Source organism: Myotis brandtii, unplaced genomic scaffold, assembly GCF_000412655.1.
Source record: "Myotis brandtii unplaced genomic scaffold, ASM41265v1 scaffold165, whole genome shotgun sequence".
NCBI lineage: Eukaryota > Metazoa > Chordata > Mammalia > Chiroptera > Vespertilionidae > Myotis > Myotis brandtii.
In genome coordinates, this window is record NW_005356042.1 from 16,360,591 (window position 1) to 16,369,994 (window position 9,404).

General features: G+C 44.6%; 1 protein-coding gene across 5 annotated transcripts in view; it reads left to right on the forward strand.

Moving 5' to 3' along the window:
* The first annotated feature begins 6,613 nt into the window (after positions 1-6,613).
* Positions 6,614-9,404, forward strand: part of IL34 (interleukin 34) — a 73,900-nt gene continuing 71,109 nt past the window's right edge. For 3 of the 5 annotated variants that reach the window (XM_014536764.1, XM_014536759.1, XM_014536768.1), the window contains exon 1: positions 6,615-6,795. The gene's annotated coding sequence lies outside the window, so the exon portion shown is untranslated. Of the gene's footprint in view, positions 6,796-7,005; positions 7,067-9,404 lie in introns of all 5 variants that reach the window. The other 2 variants (XM_014536761.1, XM_014536770.1) reach the window with 2 other exon arrangements.

Consider the following 9,404-nt stretch of genomic DNA (forward strand, 5'->3'; position numbering starts at 1 on the left):
TTATTGAGCCAAACCTGAGCTCTTAATATTTGGGCTTAGGTCAGCACAATGGAATCTCATTTTCCTCTAGGAAATAACTATGAACCCAATGAAGTCTCCTTCCCTCTCCCATACATACCCCATGATGTTCTCTTATTCCCCTTATACTGCTTTGCTTTGATGTCTGTTGATGTACCCACAGGGGTGCTGGATAAGAGTGTTTCAAGGGATATATAGATAGCATTTTAGCTCCATAATTGAGGGGCCTTCTCTGGATTTGCCTCTACTGGGATTCTTATAGTTGGAAAGGTTTTCTTTTTTTTTCTTTCCAGTTTTATTGAGATATAATTGACATACATCTCTATATTAATGGTTTGACTTGCATATATTGTGAAATGATTATATCCATCATCTCATAAATTGAAGAAAAAGTCTACTCAATAATTTTAACATCTGTTATACAGTAGTGTTAACTATAGTCATGTACATTATATCCTTAGTACTTATTTACCTTACAGCTGAAAATTTGTACCTTTTGACCACCTTGCTTCAGTTCCCATCCTCTCCTTCCCTCCTCTGCTTCTGATGACTGCAAATCTGATCTCTTTTTCGGTGAATTTAGTTTTTGGGATGAGAGGTATTTTGTTGTGTTTAGTTTCTGCATTTAAAAAAAATCATCCAGTATTGGTCTTCTGACTTATTTTGCTTAGCATATACCCTCAAGGTCCATCCATGTTGTTGCAAATGGCTGGATTTTCTTTCTTTTTTTTTGATTAATCTTCATCCAAGGATATTTTTTCTCCATTGGTTTTTAGAGAGAGTAAAAGGGAGGGAGAGAGGCAGAAAGAGAAATATCAATGTGAGAGAGACACAATGATTGGTTGCCTCCACACATGTCCATGAGCTGACGCTCTAACCACTGAGCAACATGTCAGGGCCCCTTCATTTTTTAATGGCTGAATATTCCATTGCACATACATACTACAGCTTCTTTATCCATTCATCTTTCAGGGGACACTTAGGTTGTTTCCATGTCTTGACTATTACAAATGAACATGTGAGTACAGATATCTTTTTCAGGTTAGTGTTTTTGTTTCTGTTGGATATATTCCCAAGTGGAATTGATGGATCATATGGTAGTTCTATTTTTAATTTTTAAAGGATTCTCCATACTGTTTTCCATTGTGACTGGGTCAGTCCCAACAACAGCACACAAGGGTCCCTTTTCTTCATATCCTCACCAGCGTTTATCTTATCTTTTTGTTGGCCATTCACACAGGCATGAGGTGATAATTATAGTTTTGATTTGCATTTTCCTAATGACTAATGAGGTTGAGCATCTTTTCATATACCCGTTGACTATTGGTATATCTTCTTTGGAAAAACACCTATTCAGGTCCTTTGCCCATTTTTTAATTGGATTTTTCGTTTTGGTTTTTCCTATTGAGTTGTATGGGTTCTTTATGCATTTTGGATATTCAAGTAATCTTTCCCATTTCATAGGTTGTCTTTTCACTTTGTTGATGATTTCTTTTGCTGTGCAGCTTTTTAGTTTGATGTAGTCTCACTTGTCTATTTTTTTATTTTGTTGCATGTGCTTTAGATGTCATATCTGGGAGTTGTCACCATTGAGCTTCCTCTCCATATCTGTCCATGAGTTTGCTTGTTCTCGTCAAGAGAGAAGACTCTGGCAAGTGGAATTTCTGGACCACAGGCACAAGGAATTAGGCTTGACTGTATTGAGAGCAGGAATTTTGTCTAGTTCATGGCTGTTGCCCCAGGACCTACAAAAGGTGCATCATAAATATTTAGTGATTGAGGATGAGGCTAAATTACAAATCCTACCTGTGTAGGTATTAAGGGGATCTAATCAACTCCTTTGGTTTAGTTGAGCAACCCGGTAAACAGGGAATTGTCCAGCCTTGCAAAACACAAGAAGCTGCCATGGAACTCAGAAGGGGTAATATCAAGACACAGGCATTGGTGCTAGGTTGTTAGGATGGCTCCCATCCTGCTTCTCTGTTGAGGGCCTGCAACTTGGGTTGAATGAAGGACTGAGAAGGTTTTCGCTGCCTCAGCTTTTCCCTGACCTCACGGATGAAGGTTCCACAGATGTTGTTTCCTTTGGAAGATCTCTTGCCAAGAACAGCATTCCTTTGGGGGAGGGGGGTTCGAGTTGGACTGTGGATGGAATGTTGCTTTTTTTTTTTTTTTTTTTAAATGTATCTCTAGAAAGACAGCTGCTTGGGCCGGAAAGGCTCTTGGGGGTTCACCGGCTCACTGGGAGAGCATTGGCCTCCGGATGCATGCTGCTCCCATGACTGTGGCCTCTCTGAAGTTTCTTGTTAGTGGGAAGTCAGAAATGTGGGGAGCATTCTTCAGATGGGATCAACCTAGCTCTCAATTTTTTGTTAATTTCTAAATTCTATTCCTTTCCAAAATAGAAATGACGGGTGCTTGCATGAATCATCCTACTTGCTCATTTACATATGGAATATTGTATGTGAATATTTTAAGTTGTTGTACCCTTAAAATATAGTCAAGGACTATATCCAGAGCTCAGAAGAACCATCTCTGCTGCTGAAATCAAAGGAGGTGGACAGGGGCTTACCCTGGGCTACATGGGGGGCAGAGGGGGTTGGCGTGACTCAGTGAACACCTCCATGTTGGTGGCTGACTTATTTACGTCTGGGGATCTGACAGCCCAGGGTGTGGGGCTTGTGTGAAGTTGGAGTGACACAGCAGTGAGAAGAATCCCCTTTAGTCTGGACCAGCCCAACCAAGAATTGTTTCTATGGAAGCTTTGAAAGCCAACATCAGGCCTGGCCAGCATGGCTCAATGGTTGAGCATTGACCCTGAACCAGGAGGTTGTGGTTAGATTCTCAGTCAGGGCACATGCCCAGGTTGTGGGCTTGATCCCCAGTAGAGGGTGTGCAAGAGGCAGCCAATCAATGATTCTCTTTAATGTTTCTATCTCTCCCTCTCCCTTCCTCGCTGAAATAAATAAAAATATATACTTTTTAAAAAAGAAAGCCAACGTCAGGAGATACACCTAACCCTCTAGAACAGCGGTTCTCAACCTTTCACAGGGGTCGCCTGAGACCATCGGAAAACACATATATAATTACATATTGTTTTTGTGGTTAATCACTATGCTTTAATTATGTTCAATTTGTAACAATGAGAAGACATCCTGCATATCAGATATTTACATTACGATTCATAACAGTAGCAAAATGACAGTTATGAAGTAGCAACGAAAATAATTTTATGGTTGGGGTCACCACAACATGAACTGTATTAAAGGGTCGTGGCATTAGGAAGGTTGAGAACCGCTGTTCTAGAAGATGCTGCTGAATTCATTTATTCCAGCAGGATGGACTGAGCACCTACAATGTGCCACCTCCTCACAAGTCTGCTCTGCACCCGGAAGCTGGAGGAGAGTTGTTTATAACCTTGCCGTTTCTGTCCATCTGAAGTGGACAGTGAGGTGATTCTACCAGAGAAATTGGCATCAAATTCAGAAGAGCCTCAGGCTCATGTCTGGTCTCCTCAGATAAAACAGGCACAATCTTGGGACTTCCAGGGAAAATCAGAAGGTCCTAAATCAAAATAAAGTGGAGGGTAGGTAGCCAAAGGTTTTAGGTCAGGAGACTGCAGGAACCCATTCAGGGGTTTTAAACCCCAGCTGGGCATTAGGGTCATCTGAATTGGTCAGATTCCTGCATTCTGCCCCAGATTACTCAATCTGCTGGTCGTCTGTGTTATTTCACAATCTGCTGATAATGGTCAGATCTGGAAATCACTAGGTATGGTAGGGATTGAGGGAACATTGCTTCTTATTCAAAATGAAGCCCCCGAAAATCCAGTTTGGAATTTCCAGTTTGAGGACAAAAGGCTGGAACTAGCTAAAGGCCCCTGTCCCTCACCCCACCCCCAGCCACACCCAAGTTCAGCAGCTCTCTTAGTACCCAGTCAGGTTGGGTTGAAATCCTAGGGGCAAACCCATCTCAGTTCCCCACTACTAATTCTTCCTTCTAGAACCTGATCATCAAAACATTTTTTTAAAAATATATTTTTTTTATTGATTTCAGACAGGACGGGAGAGGGAGAGAGAGGTTGAAACATCAATGATGAGAGAGAATCATTGATCGGCTGCTTCCTGCACACCCCCTACTGGGGATGAGCCTGCAACCTGGGCATGTGCCTTTGACCAGAATCGAACCTGGGACCTTTCAGTCCGCAGGCTAACTCTCTATCCACTGAGCCAAACCAGTTAGGGCAAAACATTTTTATTTTTCATTTTGAAAGTATGTTTATTAAAGTTGAGGACAATGAAGCAAAGGAAGGGCTTAGGATAGAAGAAGCAACAGGAGAGCCGAGACGGTTGTCTGCTTTGGCTCCCTGGAAATGCTCTGGGAAAGTGAGCCAAGCGGGGCTGCTGTCAGCTCACTGAACCTGGTCATGGAATTTTCAATGCACAAGCCCACCCAGCAGAGCGTGCTGTGCTCCCTTCTTTGATTGCAAACAAGATCTTAGGGAATGAGAGTTGCCTTTGACTAGGTCATTTGGGCCAAGTTCACAAGTTAATTTGGGCCCCGGATAAGTGTGGTGTATAAGCTAGTGACATGCTAGTGACAATAATCAAGAGAAGTATTAACATTTACTACGGTTTATTAGAGCCTAATGCTGTTAACAGGCACGCAGGGGAATCTCTTGCCTTTAAGAAGCTGATGCTGCACCTGGAGAAAGGCCAAGCAGAAACAAGATCCTGTCTGCCAAATGTCAGTAGGAGTGAAGGCCAGGGAAAGAGCACTGGATAGAGTCAGATGACCTGGGTTCACCAATCTCTAAGCAAGGACTCAGTTTCCTGTCTGTAAAATGGGAAGAATAAGACATGGTCCAAGGTCATGGTAACAGGAAGCGTGGCCACTGAACTTGGGTGCAGAAGCCTGGGGAGACGCGGAGCCACCTCCATCTTGAACTGCAGTCCTAGATGCAGTGCTTTAAAATAAATGGGCATCATTTCAAGCCAAGAGGCCCCAGAGAAGGCGCAGGGGAGTTTGTTGAGGCTTCTTTGAGGCCCAGTGAGATCCTATGACTGTTCCCCCATCAACTTTCCCTCCTCGTGCCCTCCCACGGGCTGCCCGGACTGGTATGAAGCAACTTGGCAGAGCTCTGCAGCAAGGCCTTGCAGAGGGTGTGGCCAGTATAGCCACTGCTTTGGGGACGGGGGTGGGGAATTAGCCCAGTGCATTCCTGTGTGGGCATTATCGTCCTGCCGGAAGTTCAGGGCCAAACCAGGAATCTAGCTTTGTCAATCCTATTGAGAAACCATTTCTTGAACAACTACTTGTGCCAGGCATTGGCATTCAGAGTAAAATATGCTAATGTCCTCTAATCCAGCATTTCCCGGACTAGGTGCTGTGGAATCCTAGATGTTAATCAGGGGCCCTTAAAGGGCTCTGCTCGCACTCAGGGAAACACTGCAAACTGTCTTGTTGGATAGTTTGATGCTTTGAACACAGCCCTTCCCCTGCCCCCCACATGCAATGTCCACTAATGGGGGAGCTAAAGGATCCCTTGGGGGTATGGCCCTTCCATAATTCCAAATACAACTCCTTTTTCACAAAAACTGATTTTTGGAGAGAGAGGAAGGGAGAGGGAGAGAGAGACATCGAGATAAGCCTGCACCCTTTAGGTGCACATTCCCTGTGCACCTGACCGGGAATTGAACCAGCAACCTTTAGGTGCACAGGACAATACCCAACCAACCAAGCCACACCAGCCAGGGCCAAATATAGTCTTGAGGAAGTCAGAGAGCTTGCTATGAAAATTAGGAGAGGATGGAGCTGCCTCTTCGGTGCCCACAGAATTCTCCTGGGCAGAGCCATTCTCAGCCCTCGCTCTGACCCAGGCAAAGTGAGAGTGCCCTTGTCCTGGGAGGTGTCCTGAGCAAAGGGCCTGTCTCCTGTCAGACCACATGCTACACCAGGAAAGGCTCTGAGTCATGTGGGCTGTGTGATCTTGGGTTCGATATGTGATCTCTCTGGGCTCATGTCTCCGTATAGACTGGGTCATTGATTGGGCCTCAACACTGATATCTATCAAAGGTCTTTTCTCTGTCTAATATTCATTCCCCTACATCAGGGATGGGGAACCTTTTTTCTGCCAAGGGCCATTTGGATATTTATAACATCATTCGAGGGCCATACAAAATGATCAAGTTTAAAATTAGCCTGCTATATTTGGGTAAACTTTTCATGAACTCAACCCCCAATGCCTTGGCAGGGCCAGACCAAATGATGTCATGGTTCTTATAGAGCCCACAGGCCCGACGTTCCCCACTCCTGCCTGACATGCACTCCGGTTACTATCACATCACCCAGTTTTATTAAGTTTTGCAAGAAGATTTTTTTGGTTAAAGTGATTGTGTTCTGGAGAGGAGCTGGGGTGGCCCCTTAAAACGACCCAAATGGGGACTCCCACCACTTATCTTAACAGATGCCTTAGGTCAGAATAGGTCCCAATCGATTCTGTGGGGTTGTGGCCCCCTCCTACTCCACATTCTAAGGCAGGCTGGGGACACGTGGTCTGCCCCACCCTTGTTGGCTTCAGTTTCTGAATCGTGTTGTACTGGCCTCCTTTCTGGCCCTTCCCATCAGCCGGGAAGCCTGGATCGTGGGCTGGGGGAAGCCGTAGCTGCTCCCACCTGGCTCCCACTGCCCCTGGCCGCTAGGCACCTGCTCTGGGCCCTGGAGTCCTTTAAAACCGACAGCAAAACGCTAGAAGATTGCATCCCGGTGTGTGAACAGGTAAGAAGGCAGTCGATTTTCTCTCACATGGTTTTCTTTGCCAGATTTCTCCACCCTGATTTAGCTGCTTCCTTCACAGATTACAGCAAGAGGGATCTGAGCTAGACTTGAAAGAGTCCCAGCCAAGAAGCTCTGAGCTATGTCTTGTAGAGAAATGGTGTGGCTTTTCTGCTCCGGGTTTCTTCATTTTTGAACCTTTGCTTTCTTCAGCCTTGCAGGGGAAAACAAAACCAAAAAAATAGATCCGAATCTCTCCATGTTCCCTTCTGAGGTTAGTAAATTGACAAACCCACATTCTTAAAAGATTGTCATGGGTTACTGGGTGCTGCTTCTTTGCATATTGCTTTAGGTTTTTAGACCTTAATGTATTATGTGCCTGAATTTTTACCGTGTGCAAGAATTACCTCATCAAAAACGAATTGATTTTAAATTCTTTAAAGGAAAGGAAAAAAATAAAATTGCATAGCTGAGTCTTTCTCATTCAAATGCTATTCTGAAATTAAAATGTTCTGCTTTTACAGTTTTCATTTATTTAATTTAATTATTTTTTAAATAAAACTGATGCAGTCACTAAACCATTTATAATCTAATATGCTTTTAAAAAATATTTTAAATTGATTTTTAAAGAGAGAGGAAGGGAGAGGGAAAGAGAGAGAGAAACATCGATGCGAGAGAGAAACATCGATTGGCTGCCTACTGCACGCCCCCCACCAGGGATCGAGACTGCAACCTTTTGGTGCCTGGGACGATGCCCAGCCAACTGAGCCATGGCTTGGCTGCATTTATTTTATTTTTATTTATTTTTATTTTTTCTCTTTCTTTTTTAAATTTCTTTTTTTATTGATTAAGTTATTACATATGTGTCCTTATTCCCACATTACCACCACCCCCCCCAACTCATGCCCTCACCCCCCTGTTGTCTGTGTCCATTGGTTAGGCCTATATGCTTGCATCTTTGGTTGATCTCACTCCCTTGCCCCCACCCTCCCCTACCTTCTCTCTGAGGTTTGACGGTCTGATTGATGCTTCTCTGTCTCTGGATCTGTTTTTGTTCATCAGTTTATATTGTTCATTATAGTCCATAAATGAGTGAGATCATGCATTTTAAATGAACATAATAAACCAATGAACCGTGTCATTGTTAAGTTCCACGTGGTATCTGCCACCTTAACAATCCTCTGTCACTCGGTTGTAAAGTTGGATTGCTTCTATGTGTTCTGTAATTAATAATTCCACTTCTATGGCCATCTCTGCGAAAATAACTTTCGTTAGTCTTTTAGATTCCCCCCACCCCCCACTCTCCTTGTGTTTTATTTTCTATCCAGAATGAATACTGGTGCAAAGGGCAAGAACATTTTTGTAGCTCAGCTCATGTTACCCATGGGGTCAGCTCACTCATAGGAACTATGAGACTTGTTTCCTAATTTCCAGGACTGTGAAGGCATGAGGGGGTGGGTAGGGATTGTTTTCTCTGGGGAGATTAGGAAGGAGGATGAAACCATCTAACAGTGGTTCAGACGACCTTTGAAGGCAGCTGTTCGACCTTGACCTCTTGCCTAATAAGTTCAATTAGTTCACATGTAGACTACAGATTAGAAAACTTCTTGGGGGTACAAGGACAGCAGAGAGAGTGTACAGCACTTACGAAGCACCCCCGGAAGGCTCTTTCAGGCCTGGGGCTTTCCCTGGATCATTCTAGAAGCTGGGCAGAATGGAGAAGACCTTCTCGAGGGCATGTTGACCTCTCTCTCATCCAGCCACCTGTTAAGGGTTGTTTGACTATGTGTGCTAAGCCCCTCTCTGTGCTTAGGCTGCAAGGCGAGGCATCGGGGGATAACAGGTCAGGTTGGTCTCTTTCCTAAGGTCCCCCAGACTCGTGGCCTCTTACTGCCATCAGATCTGGATGCCACTCTTTCTGCCTCTCAGCCATCTTCCTCAAGGCACAGGTTTGAGGGGTGGACAGAGTGGAGAATTCCCCTGAAGCCTGTGGGCACACGTTGTTCCCCACTCACAGATTACTGGGAGGCCAGGATAGCAGGAGCCGGGCTGGCCAGGCTGGGTTCCAGTCCTGGTTGCGCCAGTTCCCAGCAGTGGGCAGTCACGGGACCTCTCATCATCAGTTCCTTATCTGTAACATGGAAATGGTAACACCTGCGCCGAAGAATCGCATAAGATAACATAGGTCCGGCTGCTGGCACTCAGGTACCCATTGTGGAAGGTCAAGGCCATGCTCTAGAGCAGCGGTTCTCAACCTTCCTAATGCCTCGACCCTTTAATACAGTTCCTCATGTTGTGGTGACCCCCAACCATAAAATTATTTTCATTGCTACTTCATAACAGTCATTTTGCTACTGTTATGAATCGTAATGTAAATATCTGATATTCAGGATGTATTTTCACTGTTACAAATTGAACATAATGAAAGCATAGTGTTTAATCACAAAAACAATATGTAATTATATGTATACTAGGGGCCCGGTGCACAAAAATTTGTGCACTCGGGGGGGAAGGGGGGGTCCCTCAGCCCGGCCTGTGCCCTCTCGCAGTCTGGGACCCCTCGGGAGATAACGACCTGCTGGCTTAGGCCTGCTCCCAGGTGGCAGAGGGCA